The following is a 27,742-nucleotide window of genomic DNA, read 5'->3' as shown; positions in this document are numbered from 1 at the left end:
AAGACATAGGAGATGAATAATTTTCTTTAAGTAAACACTGCAAAAGGGAATTTTAAAAATAAATAAAATCATTTTACATTCTTCCAAAAGAGCATATCTACATAAACACACTTGGTAAGATAGGGCACAGAGATGACCCGGAAGCTTAGAGATAACAAGAAGAAAAGCAGGATGCAGCAAGTGATTTCTGACCCTAGTGACTGAGTTTCCAAATTCTTGACTAGTCAAGGGCTTAGGGCAGAATAAGCTAAGGAAACAGAACAGATGAGAACTGTAAGCTACAACCTATTCATGGAAACAAGAGTTTTCATTATAACACAAATTAGTAGGGTTCTAAGTTGTCAAATGTATTGGAGGAACTAGGAACAGCAGTATACAAGGAAGGCTTGGAAAAGTTTAAGTAATGGAGTAGTAGATAAGATAGTAGATAAGTAGTAAGGGCCAAAACATCCTGAGATAGATGCTAATCTCTCTAGATACTAATCTCTCTCTGATGATGGCTATAATAAAAATGTTTCTATTCAATATCTGCTTTTCTAAAAAGTAGTCATGTACTGAAATAATCATTAGCCACTAAAAGGGACTAGTGTAGTGGAAGACTTACCAGGATTTTGCTTTTTGGACCAGCTGGTTCTCAAGTATTATTTCTAATGTAACGCACTTGATCAAAGAGCTTAAGTTAAAAAACATGTATTAAACATTCTTACACAGTATTATTGATTAGCTTGTTAGCACACCCATTATCCAATTGTTGCAGAAACCTAAATCTAGTGGTCTATAAGTAAAACACCAGTGTGAAAGTTTTTATGGGTTTTCTACTTTCACGATGAAAATGCCAAAGGATGTTTTTTTGTTGTTTGTTTTTTTTTTAAATGAAGTGTCAGACTGACAGACCTAAAATTCAGAGTTCAATAAGGGCCGTAGAGGAAGTTCAGAGACTTGATAAACATTTTCAAAAAAGTGTTGCTAATGGTTTTATTAAAACCAACAAGCCAACAAAACTTCAAACAAAATTTCACTATTTAGAAGTATTTCTAATTATTTTTTTTACTAAATCTACTGAAAAATAAGACTAACATTATCATACTATCTAGTGAAATTTATGTATTTGACTCCAAAGCAATATGATCTTTGGGCTGAACCTTCATGTCCTGCTAAATTCAGCAGCAGTTCTTAGTGCTCAGTACTTCTGTAAATTTAGCCATTTATTATAGTGAACTCAGATGTTTATTTTTGGATACTAAACTTTGAAAAAATACCACTGAAAATTGCCACAGATTATAATCTGGATAATAGAAATTGGGGAACCTTTTTACTTCTACCACTGTAGAAGCTAGGGAATTAACTGGGGAGCTAGTAGAATTAACTTTTTAACCAGGGAAAATCAGCTCCAACCCTCATTAACCATACAATCATCACCGGTAATGTAAATCTTGTCACGATCTGAATAAAGAAATCACTGTCTACAGTCTACAGGGGGATTCCCTCCCTTTTTGATGCTTGTTTAGATGGAACACAGACTACCAGAACCACTATTCTGTAGTTCATTCAACCTCTTCTAGCAGTCTACATGCATCCCTGAGGCCTTAAAGAGAGTTTTATTTATGATACACAACAGCAGTAACATATTGGAGGTTATAAATTATTACAATTTCACTCACAGACATAGTTTTGCACTCACACTAAATCTGATGGTGAATTATGGCCTGAGGAAAAACAAGAAGTTGAAAATGTTCTTGACTGATTGTGACATTTCTTCAGTTACATAACAGTAAATAAACATATACATGTGGAACAAACTCTGTGCTTCCATAAGTATCAAGGTTTGCAACCTCAAGTACTTTGAAATGTACCTCTATTCAAGCAAAACTTTTTTTTTTCTTATATTTATATGTGTGGAAATGCATAATTGAAGGAGTTACAGATATTCAAATACATGCACAGCTAATCTTTGTGCACCTGCAACGTACAAACACTTTTTCATTTACAAAAGTGGCATAATGGTTAGGCTTTGATTTAGACTGGCCATATGCCACAATTGTTTATGCCTTTATCTTTTACAGATAACACAAGAAATTTTATTATGTTAAAGTGAATATTGTAAAGTAATTCAGAATCAAAATATTTCTGTTTTCACACAAATGTGCTACACAACTTTCATATTGGATGAACAGCAAAGATTAAACACATCATTCCCTAAGAGAGAAGTTACTGTATTTTTCACAGTAAAAGGTTGTCTTTAGGATTATGCATATTTAAAAATCTTATCCTCTTCTGCCTAGTCATTTTTCACTGCATATGGTGAGCGTGCATGGACAGACACAAACTTAGTCTTAAGAGAAACAAATGAAAGATTTAAAAATAATCAAATTGTTACAAAAATGAAAGAGCATGTGAGATATTTAAATTACTGAAAATATGCTTCTACTATTTTTATATAGCTACATTTCAAGTTCATGTTCCTAGAAATAAGTGTAGAAATATCCATCATTTGTGCTCTAAACCTCTGTTGTCTTCCAATTTACTTTAAGAAATTGCACAAAATGGACTACCAGACTTGATATTACGTTAAATGAAGTTAGTAACCAAGATGATTTCAGAAGTTTCCATAGACAGTGTTTTCAGTAAGAGATTTCTCTAATTTTTCAATCCATTTGGCAACTCTCAGGTCTGTTGAGTTGAATGATCACATTGCAACTCAGCTTTCCTAATTTCTTTTTCTTTTATTCTTTGAGGAGACAGATAGAAATAGTGGTTGGCAAAATAGTGTGTTGCAGTTTTCACTGATGAGCATACTCCATCTAGATTCACTTGTGTGGAAATTTCACGTTAAGACCATAAATATGGTCTTAATATTAGTATCTTTGGAAATATATGTGTATGAATAGTAAACTTTATGCATCTAAAATCCTTTATGCAAATACAATTTTTACACATGTTTAAAAGTGTCATTTATCTGAAATACCTATTGAAATCAATTTGAGCTACATTAGAATACTGACCTGTTTAGTGCTGCCTATATGCACTACCCTTGCATGACATGCACTTGAAACAAAACATTTTTTTTTATCCTAGCTCTACACTTACTAGGTTACCAAAGATATGAAATGAGCAGGCCAGTTTAGAAATGAAAAAGTCCCTACTTTAATTTTGACTGGCATCGTTTAAATATATACGTGTATATATATATATATATATATATATATATATATACACACACACATATATATATTAAGAAGGTACAAGCTTCACTTCTATACAATTCCTACCTTTTGATACTCTAGAGAAGAAAAGGAGTCTTAGATTTATCAGTTCCATATAGATGTTCCCATGCCACACAAACTGACATTATTTTTCAGCTTTACACAAGGACATCAAGAAAAGATAGCTGGATCCCAAAATAAACATTCATAGGACCAATACTAGAACCTCTTAATGAACTTTGTTGTATGTCTTGTACATCACAAGCCATACAGCTTCACGCATGTAATTCCAAATGGTGTCAAGTAATTGGCATTTTAACTTAAATATAATTTATATTGTGACAAAGTGCATCTTTCAGGAAAAAACAACCATTCCCAACATGAACACAGAGATGACAAATCCTCTTGGTTTTTGATGGAATATTTCAGTGGGTAGTCCACTCACTCAGGCTTTATGCCTTATTTTCCATTTGAATTAGGCACTAGCTTCAAGACATTGGTACTTGACAAGACTTTATTATATTAAACAGCCCTTAACTTTCTTCCACAGAGGTACTTACTACTTTATAACCAAATCACACATCAATTTTCTTTTTGATAACTCAAAGAGATGAAGTCCTTTAAATCTCCTACTGTATTGCTGTTTTCTCCAGCAATCAAATTTCCTATGCCCTTCACCCTTCACTTATACAGTGCATCTGCAATATGGAGATTATACCCCAAAGATGTAAGGCTGTAAAACTATACTTTTCCAGTGGAAGACACTGTTATCAATGGTGATACCAATGGCATTATTTATACAGCGTGTAGCTGATATTTTCATACGGTTCTGGAAGCTGAAAGCATTAGAAAACTGTTGCAGATCTTCAGATACACATTTCAAATCACATGCTCCCAAAACATTAAAAAAGGCTGCGGGATACCTACAGAAGTTGAAAAATTGTCAATTTCACACACTGAACCTTTCATTTTCTTAAAAAAAAAAAACAACATTGACAGGCTTAAAAAAGGAATGCAGACATTTAATTATCTGATATAAATGTACTGTGTCATGTTTGATAGAATATTGTTCATAGTAAATCTCTTGTACAATTAGCTTTCCAAGTGGACCTACATCAGTCTTTGGGGCACAAATTAGACTCCAAGGCTGTACTTTGCAGTTTTTACTTTCATGTTAGTAATAATATAATTAACTACATCTTTCATTATTTGACCTTGGAAAAAGCCTTATTTTTCCTCTTTTTTTTTAACCTAAAGTTCTGATCAACTGTTCTTTTTCTATGCCAACACATGGGTGAAAAACTGCATGTAATAATTCCTTACATGCAGGTGGCAATTTCTTGTCCCTTTAGAAGTGTAAGAAATTTTGTGGGAGTGTGACTAGTACTTCAATAGCAGAATGGAACTCATTCTATTTTGGTCTTTGATCCCATAAAGCCTGACTGTAGTGTTTTCATTTAGAATTAAATCTAAGCTTATAGGCAAATAATACCTGTATGATATTAAGACTCATAAAACATACGAAGGCACTTAATCACTTGTCTTTCAATAAGAAATTTGTGTGTCTGATATTGTACTTCCTGAACTCTGAAAGCAATATATTTTTTCCTCTTTCCTCAATAGATTTAGTTTTCCTCTTTCCTCAACAGATGGAAAAATCTTTATTGTTGCACCCAATTGCTAGTCTTCAATCAATAAATTAAACTGAAAGGGTTTAACATTTGGTTAACATTTGATTTGACAACAGGGATCCTAAAATCCTTTTAGAAAGTATGTGGTTCTTCCTTTTAGTCAATTTGCTGTTTTCTTCTCTTGTGTCTCCTCTCTATAGTTCATTCCTTAAAAGTTTGTATGAGACAAGGTATGCCCAGTAGCATACCATATATATCTGGAATAAAATGTGGTATGCGTGATGTCAGCAGCCCCAGAAAGGTCAATTTAAATTGCAATAAATTCCACAGAGAGCTAGAGACAGGACTGAAAAATTAGAATGCCATTTATTGACAGAAAATCCAATAAAAATAATAATTTTTTAAAAAGTTATTTAATCTAGCAAAGTTAAAAATCTAAATAGATAAGATTTCTCTGTGAATACACTGTAGATAGGTACTATGTAGGGACAGAATTTTAATCCAAGTTACTTAGAAGAAAAATGACTATTCAATGTTCAGGCTTAAATTTATTTTGGAAACAAAAAGATTTATAACTATTAAAGTAGGGAGGTTATGGTTCAGCCTGTAAAAGGAAGCACAGGGCAGAAGAAAACAACCATTCTATAAAAAAAATAAAGTTTGTTTTATTTATTTTACCAAAACACTATTGAATCTCTCTTCTCCTTTACTAAAATAACTTTTAAAGAATTCATTATGATCTTGAAAAGGATTTATATGAATAGCTATGCACCTGCATGGAATTTTACTAGCCACATGCTGTGAAGTTGATACTCAGAATATTAATTTGCGTTACAGGTCTGCTGTCATGCTAAATTCTATTTTCACTGTGTTTTAACAGTTTTTGCATGGAAATGTTTACTTGGATTATTTTGTTTCTATGCAAGTAACTGTTCCTGAGGGAAAAGCTTTTCTAAGTACTGTATGTGCACTTGTATATAATACACAGACTTGTCTGCATACTGTATCACCTATTTGCTGTCCTCTATGAATGTCAAAAAGAATACAAGTCTCAAGATTGCTTTTCAAAATGTTGAGAAAAAGCAATCTTTAATATGATGTTTAAGATCTAAAGCTTACAGAAAATGAAAAATCTGTCTTTAAATAAATGTTGTCAGTCTGCCAAATATACTATAAATATTAGTATTTGTGGTATTTCTTTACCACTAACCTGTACTTGTCTGCCTGTTTACTAGAATTCTAGACAACTTTCTTGTCTTCTTCCTGTCTTCTTTCATCCTGAAGGCATGCATCCTCATTGCGTGGTGGTGTTTTTGTTTGTTTGTTTGTTTTTTTCCAGCATACAGAAAAAAGGCAAGGTCCAAATATTCATCAGGTAATAGCCCTTCGAATGAGACACTTATGATATTAGCCTAGTCTCATTAGAGTTTGTCCTCATACAGGCAAGTCATTTATTTTCATTTATCTCTTGCCTGAGAGGTTATTCCACTGATTAATCTACACAGGCAATTTCATTCCCATCTCTCCCAGACTCATGAAACTGTTAGTGACAATCCTAATCAATGCAAAAGAACACTGATTTACTTTTTACTGTTAATCACTCACATGCAAACAGTCTCGTTCTCCATAAAAATTTTATCTACGTAGCAACTAAGAGAGAAAACTTATTTCCAGAGTATTAATTAAATTCCCCCACCTATCAGACATTATTAAGCTGTGATGAAAAACTTCCAAAAGGTTATCCATATTCTGTTCATTCTTGTAAACCTGAGTGGCATTATCCCATCCAACACATTTTCTATTTACTGATAGATTGCTTAGTTGACAAGCACAGACTTTGTCTACAAGGCAAAAATGTTTTGTACATGACAGCTGTATTAATAATGATAACTAAGCACAATTAATAAGAACAATCATCTCACCAATTCTTTAGAAACATCTTGTCCCCATCAGGAGGTACCATCAATGAGACAAATGATGTCTTAGCAACTGGGACAGATTTTGCTTTGTATTGTGCAATTTGAAATTTTTTTCCTGATTTTTCAAAAACTATTTGAGAAAGACAGTATCTAGATGGGTAAACATAATTGATCTTTAATCAACTTTATAAAATAATCAAATTTAAAAGGAAATTTTGCTTTACTTCCAGTATGTCAGCAGGAATTCACCCAAAGAGACCAATTCCACTACCACTGATGCTATTTGGAAAATGACATAGGTAAAGCCAATTTTATTTATTTATTTATTTATCTGGGGGGGGGGGGGGGGGGGGGGGGGGGGGGGGGCGGGGCGGGCAAAGATTATCTTATTCTGAACAAGAAGTTATTTGCAAAAATACCTTTGAGTGGTTCTGAGTGGCAGTAAAAAGTATCTATAAAACTGAACATATTAGTGAAGAGAAAGAGTCCATAAAATACTTAAAAGTTTCAAAGGGGAGAGATAATGGTTTTAATAATTTTTTCAGCCTTCCTCACTGCTTCTGAGAGATTTTTTTGAAGCACAAGCAGAAAAAAAAGGAACATATACTGAAAGCACCCTTGAGAATATATCAATTCTAGCTACTATACACTCCTTTTATAGATATGTAGATTTACTGATTCTTAAGTTTTTCTGAAACTCAGCCTCATAAACTGGGAGAAGGAAATGGTAAATGTGTCCAATGTCCAGTGTAACCAGAACACCTCAATTTAACATTCATTATAAACACCACAAAATTATTTTTAGTTTAAATAATCTTCTTTCATATAACAGCAGCTCAAAAATATTTACAGGGTAGGTCTAGAATTTGAGAGTTAGGTGGGGCTCAGTTAAGTTGCGCATTGTAATTTTCTTTAAATAAGCATGTTTAAGTACTATCTAGGGCACAAATTACAGATTTAGCTAGGGAACATGTCTATGTGGTGAAGGAACCTGTTTACCAGTCCACTGCAAAATTAGTTCATGTTTCTGTCTCACAACACGGCACCTTCTCCTTCCAAAATATTAAAAGATTATTGCTTTAACCAGGTACTAAGCAACTATGGCAGTACTCTGTTGTCAGAGAAAATCATGGCTCTTGTTCCAGCTCCCAGATCAGCATGCTTATTAGTCACGGCTTTGTAAATTCTCTCACATGCAGTATGTGAACAATAAGAAAAAATTCCCAAGTTTCTCATTGCAAGCATGAACTACAAGCTGAATCACAAAGTACTAAGGCTTTGTACACGGATAAAAAGGCACTGTCTCCTAATAGTAGACAAAAAGTCACAGACTCCTGAAAAAGCAATACTCCTAATGTCATACTGGCATTCGGTTCTGCTGACTCTTTCACTTATCAAGATCCAAAATCTTAGAAAAAATTGGTGTTGAGGAATACACAGAAAATAGACTAAAAATAGGCAGTCTTCATATTATTGCACTTAAATGAACCCAGATAACCTTATCTTCCACTGATTAACTAGCATGTGTTAAAATACCTCTTAAAAACTGAAGACCGGGAGAGTTTTTAACTCTCCCGGAGTTTTAACTTCCGGGAGTTAACTTTTAACTTCCTCCGGGAGGCAGTTTATAACTGCCTACAGAGGAATGTACACCAGGCTAGTATACACCATAACTATCCTGTCTCTCCAGATACATGATTTAACTCCCATTGTATTTGCCAATTCCCTATTACATGATATTTTTTTTTTTATTTTTTTTACCTGTTGTTGCCAAAACGGGATCTCCTGGAATGCATCCATCGCATGGTCACTGATGTGCCCAACTGGCAGTTTTCGAATTTAGAATTGCCTGTGACCACTACTTGTAAACTAACTGCTGGAACAAGTACTAGAAACAAACAAACAAAAAATCAATATTCAGGCAGCTAAAGGTTACAGCTTAGACTGGAAGACTCTGCTGCAGCTTTAATAGCTTTAGTTTGACCATTGCCCAGGACTCACAGGGCATACATTGCTTACTTTGCTGCAGCAGTGGCACAGAGCAAGACTCTGAAGCTCATAAGGACCAATGAAAATCAGATTATTTTTCTCTTACACATCCAAAGTACTACTACAAACACAAAGAATTTGTTTCGATTATCACCTAAGAGAATTTTCAATCAGGTATGAAGAACTTCCTTGCCAACTAAAAGAAAGGAAAAAGCAGAGTAAAAGCATCACCTGGAGATTCCCTGAATATCAAAGGGTGATTTTCTTTAGTCTGTTTTCAAAATCCTGATTCCAAAACTTGCACTCACACCTTTGTCAATGAAAATCATGTATGTAATCATCTACCTTGTTCATCTGTCCTTCTCCATTCCACCATTGGCAGAAGTAGATTAACAGAGCAGAGAGAAGAAAGAACCGAGTCTACCAGCAAATACTTGTTCGGCTTTCTGGGAAGAAGACTAGAGATATTACTCCACTATTTGATGGTCTCTTCTGATGATAACCCTAATTGTTCTTTTGCCCATTTCCAATTTGACTTTCCATTCTCCACAGAAAGAAGGAAACTGAACAAACTGCTATTCAGGAAATACACAGTCTGAGAACGAATGCATCTGTTGGTAGCAGGTGAGTCCTGAAACCCACAATTACCAGCTGGAACTGCAACTGCATAAGAAAATAAGCCAGAAATTCCTGAGCTAACAGCAGCTGCTCAAGCAATTGTTAACAGCTGCCAAAAAGCAGCAGAAATCCATGGGAGTCCCAAATATTTTTGAGAGATCTGGCAAGTAAGACAATAATCATCACATGCTAAACCAGAGCTCTAGATCCAAAAAGAAGGTGTGGCACATTGCCTAAAATGAATAAGACTAGAGATCTTTATTTTGCACGGAATAAATGGTCACATCATTTAGGAAAGTGGTGAAGACAAGCTTTTTATTTCTTTCTTACATTTTTTCCTTCTCCTTTCTGCATGTCTTTCTGTGGGTTCTGTGCACCCATATATTTTAAAAGCTTAAGATTCACAGTTCTCAGGTTTATCACTAACTCTAATAATATTAAAAACTGTAACATACATTCTGTAATCACAACAAAATGTTGCTGTAATGACCAACATGCTGCATGCACACTGAAATTCACTTTCTTTTGCACCGGAAATTATTTTTCCAAGCACCAACAGAAAAAAAAATTATATTGCAGCAGTGCTGCTATATTATCATTACATTATAAAAGATTATGTTTCTTATGTATTTCATTCAGAAACCTTTCTTACGATTATCATCATGTGGCTGACTTCAAAAGAAATTTTTCTTGAAGGAAATAACATCACAGGCTTACATACAGGAGGCTGGCTGGGAACTGCAAGACTATAAATTGCTGCTTTTACTTTTAAGTAAAAGCTACAAAGTATTATTTTTGAGATTGCTTTCTTAATCTGTCTTCCCCAGGAAGAGATCTCAAAACTGACTTCTGCAATAAAAATTAATTTACAGGGCTTTAAGTACTAGGAGAAAAAAAAAAAAAAAACAATAACAACAACAACAAAAATACCTTCTTCTGGCTGCTATGCTGAGGACATAAATGAGATGGAGCAAACTAAGAATGAGCATTTAGCTGCATTACTTGGTTTGGTAATCACTACTAGTGGTATTTTCCATTAAAGCAAAAAAGTAATTGCACAAATGTGCATCATTGAGAATATGACATTCCTAAAATATATCCTATGCCTTCTGAGGGCACCACCAAACATTCTGCCTAGTTTGATCATGAATAGAAATTAATAGAAAAGAGGGATTGCGTTTTCCTGATCCATCTTATAGTAAAGTTACCCTGTTCCATTTCAGAGGAAATTCATGAAAAATTAAGTAAGTTTTACATAAGTGCATTTTTGCAATAGATATTTGTTGAATATTTTAGTAAAATATATTCCAATATTAATAGGCAAATAATATGGTAAAAAAGGAAAGTCAAGGTAAAGAGCTAAGCTATGCTCAGATGACAGAATAGTAACATGAATATAGTAATTTTATAGTAATAAAATATTCTGTTTATATAAGTCCTGGAAAGGACTAGCCTACAGAAATCACATTTGCTTGGAAAAACTGATTAAAGGTCATAGATTGGCTGTTTAATGTAAGGTAAAAAATGGCATTTCATAACAATGCCCGCTCTATAGTTTGAAACACTAGAGTTAAACTTTTGTACTTAAAATGAAAATTTAACACCACTATTAACAAAATTGCCTGTTTGATAGAGCCTTTTAAGGAGGTTATACAGATATTATTATTATTTTTGCATTTTTAACATCTAAATTTGTCAATCTTGATCAAATCTTATTTATGTTTAACCTTTACATGGCAGCCATTGAAATGAAACCTATAGAAGTTAACTCCTTGGCCGTATGCTTCCTGAAACACCTACAGCTGTTAGCACTCCAAGCAGTCTAACATTTCACTACCGATATTTAGAAGCATACTCCTGCTTTTACGGTCATACATCATTAACATATTTTAATAGAAATCATTTACAAAGATGGATGGTGCCCCTTTCCCTTTCTGGCAACTTATTATCATTTTATATATTAGGATTTCCTGAAAGCACAGAGAGTGATACACTATCACAGCAACAACTTATTGAAGTTGTGGAATAACTTAGTTCTCGATAATGTTTTCAGTGCCAGACAGTGAGCTAATGGAAGCCTGTATGATTTCCTGAAAATGAAAGAACACACATCACCATTATTTCAGTAGACAGTTTTGCTATGTCCATAGCTTTGAAGTTCTCGCTGTTAAACATCTGCCCTTGATTCAGCAGTAAAAAATTCTTCAGCTTTCAACCCAGAAACTCCTCAGACAGCCTTGTCAAGTTACCTATATTTTGACACCCTACAGAGTCTAACAGAGATTTCCAAGTCTGCCATGTAATACAATCTGAGTTGCTGGCAGCCACAACTGCCTCTGCATGCCATGTCTTTCTGATCTTTGTTGTTAACAATACTTTTAAGTGTCAACAGATGTCATCGTGTGTAACGTGTCAAGAAGAGCCAAACCATGTGTGCTAGAGTTGACAGCTTTCCTTCCAAAGATATATAGTATGTGTATTAAGTAGATAGGTAAATTATAGCCATTTTGACCATGGAAGCCTAGTTCTGTGTTCACTTTTAAAGTACAAACTGCTTCATCTTTCTTTTGACAAGAGGACTGATTGGAATAAATAAATAAATAAATAAGTCCCTAAACAAACCACTGATAGTTTCTTCCTACCAATGAGTATATCACATGTCCTTGGCAACTTAGAGATTATGACCTCTCCTATTTCTGGATAGACTCTTCAGTGGTTTAACTTTATGTTAACATTTAACCTCCAAAGCTCTGGGCAAACTGTGAAATCCACTATGTTCTACGCTATAGCACTTGCACATGCATAAGAAAATGTTCCAGTATTGTTTCCAGACCACAGTAACTAAACTTCAAGAGACTTGTGGATTAGAAGCATCTGTGCGCCCTACACATATACCGATCAAATGAATGGAAAATCCATTTCATTTAAATGAGTGGGTTCATTTAATCATCTTTTGAATTGAATCAGTAACTTATAATCAATTTTCTAAATTTATTAATGTATATAGTACTAAATTTGCATATATGCCAGACCACAAGTGATCAACAAAATATTATGGTAAGTGATGACAGTCTGAGAATCTCGAGTTAGGAAAATGATACTTCATATTAATCACAAATTGTAAGAGGCCTTCACCAACGTTTTGAATGTACAAAGCTGTATGGTCAGCTGCATTCATATAACTTTTAATATTGTATATTAGTGCAATAAAAGAGAATAAAAGAAAGACACTCCCACCAGGGCAGAATTATTCACTATTCCCCAATTTAGAATGATTCCACCCTCCAATAAAAAAAAAAAAAAAAAAAAAGTTAGAGGCCACATTAGTCAAAATAACAGTTCACAAATATACTCTAGTCTGTACTATGCTAGCCAAACAATCAATTGCCAGTTCTCTCATGTAATTTCTCAAAAGCTGTCTAAAAAAAAAACAGTTCTGAGAAACTGAAGAGTAGTGCTTAGTGTAAAATGGTAACCCTTTAACAAGCACTTACACAAAATGAGTTTTCAGTCTTGACGTGACTGATCAGTACTATTATTATTTAACAGTCGATGTTGATCTTATTTAAAATGATGCACACAACAAAGAATAGCATTACACTACACTCAAATAAGAGGACTTATGGAAATTATTACCACACTAAACCTTTCACTGGTATTCAGTAATGGTTTAAGGGATTCATTTTTCCACCAGTGCTGTTTAAAGCAGTGAAGCAAGAAAGAAAACAAAGAAAAAACAGATTTTGGACATATTTGATAAGATTGTAGAACACTACAGTTCCGTTAACATGTAAGGAACTTCAAGGCATAAAATGTCACTCTTTTCAGAAAATAAAAGAATGTAGTATTACAAAGAGAGTCCAAATACCCATACGGAAAGCAACTGTGAATGAAAAATAATGAAAGAGAATGTGCTTGGCTGAGCATATAGCAGATCAGCACTTGGCCAAATAATGTCAGCATTTGAAAGCCATTTGGTGATCTCTTTGAAGCTAATCTAGAAATACCACTGTCTCAGAGGAAAACAAAGCCAGCAAGCGTAGAATTCCCTTTTCATCTTCATAAATAAAATAAATGACTGGCTAGGTCACTGTGATGCAGTTTACACTAATTAGAGTCCACTCAGGTATGCATATCATAGCATCACAGAATCATAGAATGGTTCAGGTTGGAAGGGACCTTAAAAATCTAGTTCCAAACCACCTCCCATGGGCAGGGATGCCTCCTACTAGATCAGGTTGGCCAAGGCCCCACCCGACCTGCATTTGAACACCTCCAGGGATGCAGCATCCACAACTTCTCTAGGCAACCTGCTCCAGTGCCTCACTACTAATAGTGAAGAATTTCTTCTTAATGTCTGATCTAAATATATCCTCTTTATGTTTAAGACCATTCCCCCTTGTCCTATCATTGTCTACCTGAGTAAAGCATTCCTTTCCATCCTTTTTATTCCATCCCCATTAAATACTGAAAGGCAGCAATGAGGTCTTCCCAGAGACTTCTCATCAGGCTGAACCTCCCCAGCTCTCTCAACCTTTCTTTGTAGGAAAGGTGCTCCAGCCCTCTGATCATCTTTGTGGCCCTTATCTGGGCTTGCTCTAACAGAAAGATGTGGATCTTTCTTGTGCTGGGGGTCCCAAACCTGGAGGTAGTACTCCAGATGGGGCCTCACGAGGGCAGAATAAAGGGGGATAATTACCTCCCTTGACCTGCTGATCACACTTCTTTTGATGCAGCCCAGGACTCAGTTGGCCTTCTGGGCTGCAAGCATGCACTGCAGGCTCATGTCAAGCCTTTCGTCCACCAGAATCCCCAAGTCTTTCTCCACAGGGCTTCTCTCAATGAGTTCTTCTCCCAGTCTGTACTCCTGTCTGGGATTGCTCTGAACCAGGTGTAGAAATATAAACAGGTGGAGATGTCTATATACCCTGGGATGTATAATAAGCTGCTATATTCATCCTGGCACTTTTCATAAGTGGCAGACAAACACCAATAATTTCAATTATATGTATTACAAATATTGCACAATTACAGGGTAGATAAATACAGAGATATACTTCAGCCTCTCAACAATTAAATAGAGAAAACTGAAATATTTAGAAAAAGCCCTGTAAAGCCGGGAGTTACTTGCCCATGTGAATTCTTATTTCATACATGTGTAATGAAATAAGAAAAAATTCATACATCTACCTCAGTCACAGACAGCTACAATGCTATAAAGAACAAGAAAGACACATTATAAATATAACATCTGAAAATACACAGCCTGTGAAATAATATTAATAAGTAACAAATAAAAGGAACCTATATAATTGCTTCAGCCAGCAAACAGAGCGGTACTACAAAGTTTTCAGTATGAATCTGTTCTTTATGTACATATTTTTATTTACCTATACATTTATATTTATTCACATATATATAACGTGTGAATAAATTCCCTGTGCTGACAGCTTCTCTAAAAATTGCTGTAAAAATTACATTGGTATTACAGATTTGACTCCCAACTATATTGTTACACTGCTTATATTAGGAAGGGAGAGAAAAATGTGTTGCAGTGAACCTTAAAATGTAACAAATCTGAAGAATTTTTATTCTATTCTTGCTAAATACAATTTTACTTAAATTGCAACTGCCAAAGTTATTACTTGCTTTTACTGAATTACATTAGAGCAGGAATCAAAAAATCTCACACATTTCAGAGTCCATTTAAGGTTCTCGTTTTTTTTTTTTGTTTGTTTGTTTTGTTGTTTGTTTTTTCCAAAACTTTTATCTATAAACGTGTTTTAAATCTTAAAATGAGCCCTTGTCCTGGGCAGAACTAATTTGATTACTAATGTATGTGTATAGTCTAAACACCAATTAAACATGTTTCAGCTGCCTCATACCTTTCTTTGCAAAGCTCCAGACAGCTTGAACTCAAAGTGGACATTCAAAAATTGATCACCTTTCTTCAGGAAGGAATGAGGAAACCAGGACAGCTGGGGACAGGGGGATGTAGTGGGAAAACTAAAAGAAATGTCAGGGCATAAGATCAGAGAAGAGCCTCAGAAAGATAGTTTGGGAATGTGAACTATAGACTAGAAAATACTTGGAGGAGACAAATGACATTTTGGGCCATTTGTCTTCAGGCCTAGGCACTTCAACCAGCTTCTGACATATACTCTCATTTGGGTTCAAGGACAAAGATTTTATCTGCTTCCTCCACTTTTTTTTTTTTTTCTTCCCTCCTTTTCCTTTCCTTTTTCATGTTAGAAAAGATGTAGCCCTAGACAAGATATAACTGAAAGTTGAAAAACCTGAAAGAAAAGAAGAGCATTTTTGCTAAAGCCCTTTTTCCCCCTCACTTACATCCTGATAGAAAATCTTCCATAGTTTTAGCGAAAAATGAAAACATTATGTAATATTTAGTATAATATCTTGAAGGTGACAAGGCATACCACATTAAAAAGAGAAACAAAGGAAAAAGAAAGGGGGATTTTCTTTAGGTAAGAAAGAGGTCAAGCATATTGAAATGGGAGCACAACTTCATAATTTGAAGTGGCAAAAATCTACAAATATTTAAAGCAGTCTAACAGCTTAGGAAAAAAACCTTCAATTATTTTCTGATATAGTCTCAAAGGAAACTGAAAATTACATAGGGTCAACCTCATGTAAAACCAGACCAAAATCAACTCTTTAAAAGATCTCCATTATCTTCATAAGACATCAGTTAATTCATTTGCCACATCATATTTTAAAAGTTCTAACCTTATATCTAATGCAGACTACAAACCACTAAAAGAACTTCCACAGATTCTGTGCAAAAAAATATGTTTTTCAGACCTTCTGAAAAACAAAGGAACCTATTAATTAAAACATTCATCAAAACAGTTTATAGCAAACAACTTTAGAGAGCCCAATAGATGTCTAACCTACATGTACACAGGTTGAGTTTCTCAATAAAGGGCGAAAGCCCTGCATTCTGTTTTTGAATCATGTTATATATCACTTGATAAAAATCAGCTCTTTTTAAATATGGAACAGGATGTTCCCCTAAAATGCTTGGAGATTTAACAGTCTTTTAGGGTCTGAATACCCTTAGCTTATGAATAATGACTTCCTAGCACAATGTCCTTCCTTTTGGTAGCTACTGATACTATTTTCCCTGATGTCAAGTTCCATGAATTTGACTACAGCACTCCAATAATTAAAGATGAGCCCAAATCCTAATTCTGGATCTGGATACTCCAAAGCATATGGATTAAGATCTAGGAAAAAGGCAAATTAAGTATTATTACACCTTTAAAAATATGTACTGAGCATGTCTGTAACAACAGCACACTGTGGTGCACTAAGTAGTCCCAAGTGACACAGTAATGACTTTGTACAGTAAAAGAAATCACCCACGGTTCACTTATGAAAACTTGTTTGAATGGCAGATCTGGCTGTTTATTTTTGTTTGTTTGGTTGGTTTTGGTTCTGTTTGTTTTTGTCTTTTTATGTTGCTGTTGACACAGCAAAGTTTTGTGTGGTTTTGCTTTACTGTAAATTCACTTTGGCTAGGATAACACTGAATAATGCAAATGATGCATTATGCAAACTTTTACATAAAAAAATATGTTTTGTTTGTTTGTTTGTTTTTAGCAGCTCTTAACTCTAAAGTCACTGGTTAGGTAAATAAGCAGGACAAAAGTTGGCTTTATACAGAGACCAACTGACTAGGAAAGAACTGAAAACGCACCCTTCATCAGTAACTTCAAGGAAATCCTCTAAAAAAGATTTCCACCCCTCCACCCCCCTACTGAAGTAAACCATATGCTATAACCTCTTCAAAAGCTAGCATTGATGTTGATTTCACTTTGTTTACAACCTCTGTTTTCACTGGTCAGAGATTTTAAGAAAACTACTTGGTGGTTAGATTGAGTAAAATCCTCTAGTACTTTAATATGCAGAGCATATTACAGTGTAACATCAACAGTGTCTATGAGACATGAAGTCAATGGACTCTCTAGAGAATTGCAGTAACTGTAACAAATAATAAAATTGTACCAGAGAACATTCTTCAGGAAAAAGCACTTTATATATTAGCATGCCAATTTCTACCTAGTGAATTCACTTTATGTATAAGCATGCCAAACAGCACTAACTTCCTCCTTAGAAATAATGAGTTTCAAGTCATAGGTTGACTTCTCCACTATGCCTAGTGGAAATACTAAAAGCTAGAGTAGAGAGCTTTTTATTCTCTTCTGGGCAAATGCAAAGAGGTGAAAGGATCTCCTTTTCACCTTACTGACAACATGAATTAACAGGCAATATACATTAACAGCAATAGATCAACACTCAGTCTTCTAAACTGTGGGACTAATATTACATATAGATACTCCCTTTTGAAGCAGATTTTCCTCTCTGTTTTTCTTGTGAAATAATGTATATACGTATTTGTAGAATACAGTGGTCTGGATAACTCCTTTTCTTCTGTTTCTGTTGGCCTCTGATAGCTTCGTATGTCTCATAGAATGTGTCAGGGCTGATCTTGCTTCTGCTGCATCTATAGTCCAATCTCTGTATGAAATGCCTTATCAGACATATTGTTTTAAATAATTTATTTCTGTCTTTACATTGGTTCCTTTCAGCTGACTTTGAATTTATGTTAGAAAATCTCTCGTGAGTTACATCGTGATTACGTCATGATTCTTTCCTCATGTTATATGGGATCTATTTCAAACACCACAAGTTCAGGTGGTCTCTCTATATGTTAACAGATATCAGTTTCCTGAACCAGATAAAAATCAACTTACATGTAGACTATATTCAATTCTATCAACATTTGATGTGAAAACCTACATCAGATGCCAGGTGGGGGTTGGAAAAGATCTGACAGCTGGCAGGAGTGGGAGTAAGCAGACTAAGGACAGCGTGCGAAATGCAGCAGTGAATGACTGCTGTTTCCATTTTTATCAGAAACTTAGCCTGGGTTTGTTAAAGAAACTGATCTGCTGCTTAAAGTTATACTTCTAACCTGAAAATCTTTCTTATTGCTACTTCCAGCACTGAAGTGAATTTAAATTCATTACAAATGTCTCACTAATATGTGAAAAAGAAGAGCAAGTTATCACCTTAATGAGTTTTATCGTTTTATGGTTCCTTTTTTTCCTTTTTTCTCTTTTCCTTTTTTTTTTTTTTTTTGATTGAGGCTACTCTTTAAAGTGTTTGAAAGTGAAAGTCTTTAAAGTGTGTGAAAGTGGGTAAATGTACTAAAATCCTCAGCTTTATTGTCCTGAAGCTGATTAAAGCTAAAAGTGTCTGTGAATCTTTGCTTTACTTGCATTCAATGGTTATCTACAGAATGCTTCAGATTTTAAACAAATACATACATGTATGCATGCATGCACACAAACACCTAGAGAAAACAGAAATACGAGAGAATATCCATAAGTATGATAAATTGAAAAGCTTAGTTTAATATAAATCCCTAATTGAAATATATATTTTGTATTTTTTGACATTGATACTTCAGGCAGCATGATTTATATATTGATATTAAAAATCTATTAAATGAACTTGTTGTAGAGTGGGAAAAAATGTTACTAAGCAAAGACCTAGCAAAATGCTATATGCAGTATATAGCATCTGAACCACTGAGATCCCAATAATCTTTAGCTCCTACTGATTCCTAAAATCAGAACTATAATATATTCCTTTTGTATTATTTGAGTGTTTGCTGAAAAAAAATGCTTTGTTTTCTGTCTGTGAATTAATGTATACTGTTAATTAAATTAGCAACATTTTATGCATTATGATGAGCAAACATCATCAAAATTATTTGTCTATTACTACAAGATCACTCTTGTGCCACTTCATTGTACTTGCAAAGAATCTTTAGTTAGTCTCTCTTCACAACATAATGAAAAAATATATTTGTGAAACACTTAAAGAGTGCAGATTTTTTTTTCTATATATGAATTTTCTCAATATGTTCTATATGTAGCAATCTCCTTAGCTGTTAAAATACACATCTCAGGAAAGACTTGTTGCAATTTCATATTGAAAGTAGTTTCTCGGTATGCAAATCATTTATTAAGGTTGCCCCATCTAAAATAATTGCTTCCCTATCATTGTTAGGAGAAATGGAATGTGACAGATGGTAATCTACAACATGACCACTGGGGGTCATTCATTTTACGCAAATATTCTAGTCCAGTTAATTTACTGTTTGATTGGGTAGGAATATATATATATATTAATAGAATTAAGTATTTCTAAAGAGACACTTAGAGATTAAGAACCAGAATATTAGCAAATTTTGGCCTCTATGAATCAAATGGTAAGTGAGAATAATGAATACTATCTTGTTCAAAGAGCTATTGAAATTATCAAGAAACTGAAGAATCAGATCCAACAATTAATATCTACCTAGGAAAAAATTAACGCATTTTCCATATATTTTATTCTAATCTTAAAGTGACAAACAGGAAATTGGAACTGCTCTGACATGGATTATGTAAAATGAAGCACTGTGAGCTCAGATTTACCTTGTATGATTTACTAGGGCTTTAATCAAATTGTCCTCAATCCTTCTACACACTGTATAGAAGTATCAGTGAAAATAAAGCTCATTTCCAACATTCAGAGAAAAACAAGCATTTGATTCATGAAATTGTATGTGGTCAATAAAGAATGATATAATCCTTAGAAGCATGAATCCTATATACTTGTTTATCAGTCAACTGTAAATATAACATAAAAATCAAGGCACACTTTAAAAAGAAATGTAATATGCTTATCAAAGGTTCATACAATTTAAAGAAAATAAACAATAGGCATCTGAACCTAATATCTCACTACCAAAGTTTTTGAAAGTTCAGGAAGTAGCTTGTTTTACCTTTTAAAATACAAGCTTATAAATGAGCTTTATAAATATATATTTATATATTTATTTCTATATGTATATACATGTATATAATCTGTAGTTAAGAAAATGAATCACTCAAAAAGTCATCTTTTATTTTTTTCCCCAGTAAGGAAACACCTTACTTTGTACCTTGACAAGTAATGATCTTGATGTCATTTTTCCAGTAAGACACTAAATTTAGGTCTTCACCTACTTGTCTAAATAGTATCAGTGCTTGGAAACAGATCACAAGAGATACATATAACCTTCTAAAAATACGGCCAGTGTAATATTGACATCAGATATTCTGTCTGCTAACTTCTGATCAAGAAATCATATGCTTACAAAGGAAGACCAATCCCCCATTTCAATGTATATTCTGACTCATTACTGTCTCCAATTTATTACTCCTCAGTCTCTCCCAAGCATACCTAGTCTCTTGACTATAGGTGCTATAGGTGCAAACTCATATTACTACTAAGAGGACATAAACAAATTCACCACTGAGATTTTTTACGTATGTAAAATGATAGGGCTTATAAACTATACTTGCAGGTTTGTTACCACTTAAATCTTAAAAAAAAAAAAAAAAAAAAAAAAAGACAAACAGAAACTGAAAAACAGCCCAATCTACCATATACATCCCACAGCTTTATGACTACTCTCTCTACCGTCTTCTGCATCTTCTGCATTCCAAAATGACCTTTGCTACAAATGTTTTCAGAATCATCCACATGTCCTGAAATTTTATCAGGCATTTTACACTGGGCAAGACAAGATAACTTTGCCAAAAGAGAAGGAAGTACAGCAATACACCCAGCTATCAGATATGAATATTATGTAGTGGGAAGGAGCACTCTGTCTTTACATTTTGTGTTCATTTACATAATCTCTTGCTAATTAAATTGAGTTACTCATTTTAGAAGCAAATATATCTTTTATAAATCAAACTATAACATATCCTCAACAATAGAAATCACCACAGCACAAGAAGTGACTGTGTTATGCTGTTTAATCTTAACAATTAATGCCCCAGCAACGTTCAGTCACTAAGCCTTCTAAAGCTTTTGAATCCTTGTCCTAAAACCACATCTGCCCATTCATCTGATTTTTGAAAAACCAAGGGCACAAGGGGTATGAGCAGCAAGGGTGAAGGAGGAAGACACACTTCTATTTTTAATTAAATATAAAAATTGGCAAAAATTCTACCATATTTGCAAATTTGGTTACCCTTACAGCACTTCAGAAAGAAATGGAGCCATCTAAAAGTTCAGACCCTTTCAAAATATTTTGGACTGGGTAGTGTCAGTTTGCCACAGGTTAGAATTAAATTGCCTGGAAAAATATTTCATGCAACAAAGATCTAACTAAATGCTGTTTATTAGCTAGTTAACTGAGCCCAAAATGAGCCCACAATTCTGGGACCTACTCAAGTACAATAATTGGCCTACCAATTAAACTTGTTACACATCCTAGGAAGCTTGGCTTTGCTAAATAACATCTTATTTCCTCTTTAGTATAGACCAGTGTATCAGTCAGTGATAACAGAAGAAATTTTGAGTTTGAAGTTTACAAGAAAAATAATAGTAAAAATCTGAGTTATGGAGTTCAGGAGTGCAGAGTTTAGATAAACAATTAATCAAAGAATACAACTCTCTCCCAGACATAAACTTTGATGTGATCATAAACCTCATCACAGATCACAGTATGAGACAAGTCATCTGAGTGTGAGTACCATCAAGGGCCACTTTGCCAGTACAAGCAAGAATTTCTACTGTGGACAGAAAGGACAAGCAGAAAAAAAAACCTCACACTAAGCCAATAAAAGAAATTAACTGGATCTGAATTTTCTTAATTCTCTAACTCATATATATACATTATTTCTTATTAAACATAAGTCCAGGGTGGCTAGATACTGTTGCAATCAGTATTCCTGAACCTAATATCAAAACTGGAAACCTGTCCAATGAGGATTGGCACACTAACCACAGGATGTCTAACAGCACAGCTTAAATCATTTTAAAACGCACAGAAGGATTCCTATTACTGGAACTTAAAGTTTATATTCAGATGTCTGAAAGAGACTTCCTTCAGCTGGACCTTCAGTATTCCTTGGCCTACTCAAACCAAAGCACTGAAAAAATGAAGTTTTTTTACACAACTACAGGCAATCACCTATTTCTAACACAAAGACTATCCTACTGATCCCCTCCAGAATCATTACAGTTCTGGCAAAGTTAAGCATAATGCCTTTTGATCTCGAGTTACATAGAAACAACATTGTAGCAAAGATCATGCAATGCCTGATATGGCACAAAACCTGTAACCAGCTGCTGGAGCTGAAGGTGCGCTGCAGTGTGTGGAGGCAGAGGCTTGATAAATTGCTAACAAGTTATATGTGCCTATCCAACAGCACCAAGAGAGTTTTAAGACATCTTTACTAAAACTTGAATCTGACTTTCTGCAGGAAAACCTCCAAGGAAAGACAGATGTGTAAATAGCATCTGTCCCATCTTTGGAGTGAATCCAAGCTACTGAAGACTCTTTTGGTCCTATGATTCTGCAGCTAAAGCCACAGTAAATCTAAGCAATTTTTATTTTAAGCATCTGGACAACTTGAACAAAGTATTAGGAAAATGAGATATCGGAAGTGTAAAAAAATCCTAAAAAATTCCATGCTCGTAATTCTGTGAAGTAAACACAAAATGCAAACACATGGTGAAATAGAGGGGAAGAGGGGGAGACAGTGCAACAGCTGGCACAGGTCAATAAACATTATAGTTTTTGAAGGAATGTACATTTGAGTCACAGATATTTTTCTTGAGTCAGACTGCAAAAGAGATAAGAAAGAACTTTTTATGTCTCCCTTCCTGCCTTACCCTTATTCTTTTGTAATATAATATTTGGCATGACAAAGTAACGCTAGTTATAACTAGTTCCAGCTGGTACCATACTACTGCATAACATTTGCACCAAGATCTTGAATCAAGGAAGTATCATATCACTGTGACAACAGAAGAGGAAACAGCCACTGGTATGTACCCTGAGTCATGATATGAAGTATGAAATATATTCCCTTTAGTTCTTTGGAAAGTCCCAACATTATCAGTCCCTGAGTAATCAAAGGAAAGTTAACTTTGGCTTCACTGATTCACATCAAAATGAGAAATTTCCAGAGATTTTTTTTATTTTGTTCCTTTTTTTTTTTTTTTTAATTATACATTACAAAAACGCCAAAGCACAACTATTTCTGTATTTATTAATTCATTTCCTATTTATAATTTCCTAATTACTGCAAACTTTTTTCCGTGTGGTACCTTCCATTCAGCAACACCAAACTACAGGAATGAGTAAGACCTCAGTGCATTACAGAAAGTAACACATAGAAAGTAAGGTTTTCTTCAACTCTCAGATCACACCTCAGAACTGATGTACAGAATTTAGATGCTCCACAGTAAAGTCTCTCAATCTTATCCTATTTACTGTATTCCCCAATTACATCTTGTCTATATCAATTATCCAATAAAGAAATAAATAAATAATAACACAATAGGGCTAATAGCTAGATTTCTGAGTATAATATTCCCTATAAATTCAGTGGAAGCTACAAATATTTAGCACCCCTGAAAAAAACAGGTTGTAAGCAGCTTGCATATGGCAATAACTAAAGTTTGTGGTAGAACTAAAATACAGTCCAGATATCTAGATTTTATATGATTGACTACAAGGCCAGAAACAGCAAAATAAGATCAATATCATACTACAAATAATTTTCACTAAGTACAGTCAACCAAGAAGTAAAAATGATTGCAGCAAAGGTGGCCTTAAATTCAAGTAATAAATTGAAATTTCTATGTCATATGGTCTTAAAGTAAAACAGTAGCTATAAGCTACATGAAATAACAGCAGAATAGACTTAAAACAAAAAGTCATTTTGTGAATGTTTATTAAGATAAGCTATTGCATTTGAGGGAACGGGGGCTGTTTAGTCTGGAGAAGAGGAGGCCCAGGTCAGGCCTCACTGCTCTCTACAACTACCTGAGAGGGAGTTGTGAGGAACTGGGGGTTGGCCTCTTCTCACACATAACTAGTGATAGGACTAGAGGGAATGGCCTCAAGTTGCACCAGGGGAGATTTAGGTTGGAAATTAGGAGACATTTCTTCCCAGAAAGAGTAGTTAGGCAATGGAACGGGTTGCCTAGGGAGGTGGTGGAGTCACCATCCCCAGGGGTGTTTAAGAAAAGATTGGAGGTGGTGCTTAGGGACATGGTTTAGTGGGTGATATTGGTAGTATGGTTGTGGTTGGACTAGATGATCTTGGAGGTCTTTTCAGACCTTAATGATTTTATGATTCTACAACTGTGATGAATAACTGCTCAAGACACTGTCAAAGCCATAACTGGGAGTTGATAAAAATGTGTGGAAATTCTGAGTTCTGTGATACTTAAGAGGAAAATGTTTGCAACAAAGCACATTGTTTTTCTGCATGCTAGGGGAAAAAAAAAAATACATTTGAAAACTCTTAGAATCATAGAATATCCTGAGTTGGAAGGGACCCTTAAGGATCATCAAGTCCAACTCTTGACACCGCACTTCCTTTCATCCTGCCAATATTTGACGTTTCTTCAGTAATTTCTGCTAAACTTAACAGTAGTAGGGGTCTGGAAGCTTACAGAATCCGCGAATCTGCTAGCATTTTAAGTTGGGAACCAAACCATGTTTTTGAAGTTAATCTGACCATGCCCATCTATGGAATTTTAGTTTCTATTGCAGAGTAGTATTAGAGCACACAAAATAGATTCCTTCTGGATATAACTGGATAGGAAGATGTGCTGCCAGGACACACCAAATAGCCCTCACTTGCTGAAAAATCTTCACTGACTAGGAGTAAGTACTTTCTAATGTAGACATAGATTTTCTTTTCATGTTTGCAATTTTAATTATTTTATTTAAAGATAAGGGATTTCTTACTTGGACTAGCATTATTTAAAATGTCAGTCATTACAAACTGATTCAATTGCCATTTCTCCAGATAGTCACTATGTAACTTTTTTGGCTTCGGTAAACTTGCTCCAAACTTGCACAGGTATGAGAGAAGAATTAAACAGACTTTTCCTAAGTTCCTTGCTACCTAGAAAATCCTACTGATCCCTAGGATGCTTATCCAGTACTGTTGTCCTTCACACTGATGAATCTGGCACAGACTGCTGGCTTTGAAGTGGAAGATGTAAGGATTCTTTGAAGAAAGGGGATTTGCATTTGATACAGTCCTAGTCTTCCTTATACAGATGCTACTGAATCTATTGATAAAGGACACAAAGGTGCAATGACAAGCTAGGGGGATTATAAAAACAAAAATAATAAAAATCTTTTACAAACTTATCCTGTTCAAAGCTGGAAGCCAAAAAAAAAAAAAAATCTGTTTTGTGGACAAATCACTTGCAATGTGATAAAGAAAAAAAAAAAGAAAGCACACTAATAAATTACTAACAGTAAAACTGTTATGTGACAAAAGAACCTTTTCTACCTCAGTATGTCTTCCTGTTCTCACTGAGTGCTGTTTATTTCATGGACAAGGTCAGCACATACATGTAGGAGAATAAATTGGGTTATTCTACCTATGCTCTGACAGCATACCTCATCAAAATCTTATTTAGAACTCATCTGTAAAAGCTTTAGCATTAATAGTGACTGCAAGAAAGGCCACACTGATTTGCACATCTCATTTTGTTTCTGTATGGTCAGACAGAGAATCTACTCATTTTTTTGGGGGGAAGGGGAGGGGAAATAGGGTTGAAGAAATGCAAATGACACCTAATTTTCTGAATAATCATGCTTTCTAATCTCTTCTGAGAAATATTTATTCCTTCTGCCTTTTATCAGTCTGTTTCAGTGCTACCATACCCAAAAACATCATCACTACATAAAAAGCCTTTCAACTTTGTTTCAAAGCTAGTTAATCCTACTCATCTTTATTTGAAATATTAGGATGACAGAAAACAGACACAAATGCTCTCCCTCCTACTAAAGGAATTCAGTAGTTTATGTCAAATATAGACTTGTTTCCATTTAAGTACTGGAAAATATATCCTGTCACTGTTCACAGTCTGGTGACTTAGCAACAGTACTTGAAAAGGAAGTGGTGGTGGTGGTTGGAGGGGGGAACCACACACCTAACTCACATATTCCAAACCATACTGTTTATATATTCACTGGTCTACACCTCCTATTATCACCTTATATTATATTTAGTGATGATTTGTATGAAACAACCTTTCTTAGTTTTAATAAAAAGATTGTTTATTTACAGATTGTAAATATAAAAAAAATAGCTTTCTAATCAGAAGATACTTGTTTGAAGATAAATAATACAGGGATGACTACATTAACGAATGTGGACTAACAATCACAGTAGGCCCTTGGCCTTAAATTTCATAACCAATGGTATTTCACAATTTCTCTCAGCATTTTCCTCAGCCTACTACAGAACTCTAATAATGGAAAGAAATATTGAAGAAATCTTCTACCTAAGATATCACAATACCTCATATATATTTAAGCACAAATTAAAAACATGAAATATGCCACAATTTCATATTGGATAAGTAGTCAGCAACAGCAGTCAAGATGAATTTAACTCAGCTCTATTTCTGACTTTTTCAAGATCAACAACAACAAAAATCAGCTAATATGTTGAACTCTAATCTCCAGTCAGATTTCATGGTTCAAAGAATTTCCCAGGCAGCCTTTGCAAATTAATTTTAATTATGGTAAGCCAAGATAACACCTTGATAAAACCAAGATAGAACCTTATTCTTATAATAATATTCTCACATAGGCATAGAAACTGAACCATCTTTGTTAAAAATATTAATTTTTTTTTCAAAAGACATGGTGTATAACTCATACAGATTCAAAGAATGTGAGTAGAAAACTCCCTTTTTTCAAGAAAATATGAAATTCAAAAGGATAACAAGAACAACACTGTGCAATACTTTTTAGGGCCATTAGCATCAAAATCCTTTATGTAGTGAATCTTACAAGTATTACATTGTCTCTTGCAAACTCCTGCAATTTTATGAATTATAAGAATTATTTTATGGATGACAAAAACAAAGCAGCATACATAGAAACCCACTATTTATTAATGTTTACCAAAGTGGAGATCCTGTGAGAAAAGCAAGTCTACAAATCTCCAGAACTCTGTGTTAATCCATTTTAATGTGCTTGCAAAGCATTCCACACAAGTGGCTGGCCCTTATTTTTGAAGCGAAAATATTCCTACCATTACAAGATTCACAGATATGCCACAAGCTAACAATTTTGCTAAAGGACAGAATTTGACCTGCTCCCTCTAATTGCACTAGGTTTGATAAGAGGGGAAAAAAAAAAAAACAAAAAAAAACAAAAAAAAAAAAAAACAATTAAGTGAACATGATCACAAAGCAACATATAATCACACAAAGTAATCTCTTTTTTAGGCTAGTAGAGGTTAGTCCCTCACTTTCACCT

At 34.4% G+C, this 27,742-nt stretch overlaps 1 protein-coding gene across 42 annotated transcripts in view; it reads right to left on the bottom strand.

Annotated features, from left to right (window-relative positions):
* Positions 1–27,742, bottom strand: part of KCNMA1 (potassium calcium-activated channel subfamily M alpha 1) — a 467,608-nt gene that overhangs the window by 210,500 nt on the left and 229,366 nt on the right. The window contains exon 4 of one of the 42 annotated variants that reach the window (XR_011098420.1): positions 8,515–8,641. The exons of the other annotated variants lie outside the window; for them this stretch is intronic. The gene's annotated coding sequence lies outside the window, so the exon portion shown is untranslated. The remainder of the gene's footprint in view (positions 1–8,514; positions 8,642–27,742) is intronic. 42 annotated transcript variants of the gene reach the window in all.

The sequence above is a fragment of the Anas acuta genome, chromosome 7 (genome assembly GCF_963932015.1).
Source record: "Anas acuta chromosome 7, bAnaAcu1.1, whole genome shotgun sequence".
Classification (NCBI taxonomy): Eukaryota; Metazoa; Chordata; class Aves; order Anseriformes; family Anatidae; genus Anas; species Anas acuta.
Note: the sequence above shows the minus strand (reverse complement) of the source record. Positions and strands in the feature narration are given on the sequence as shown.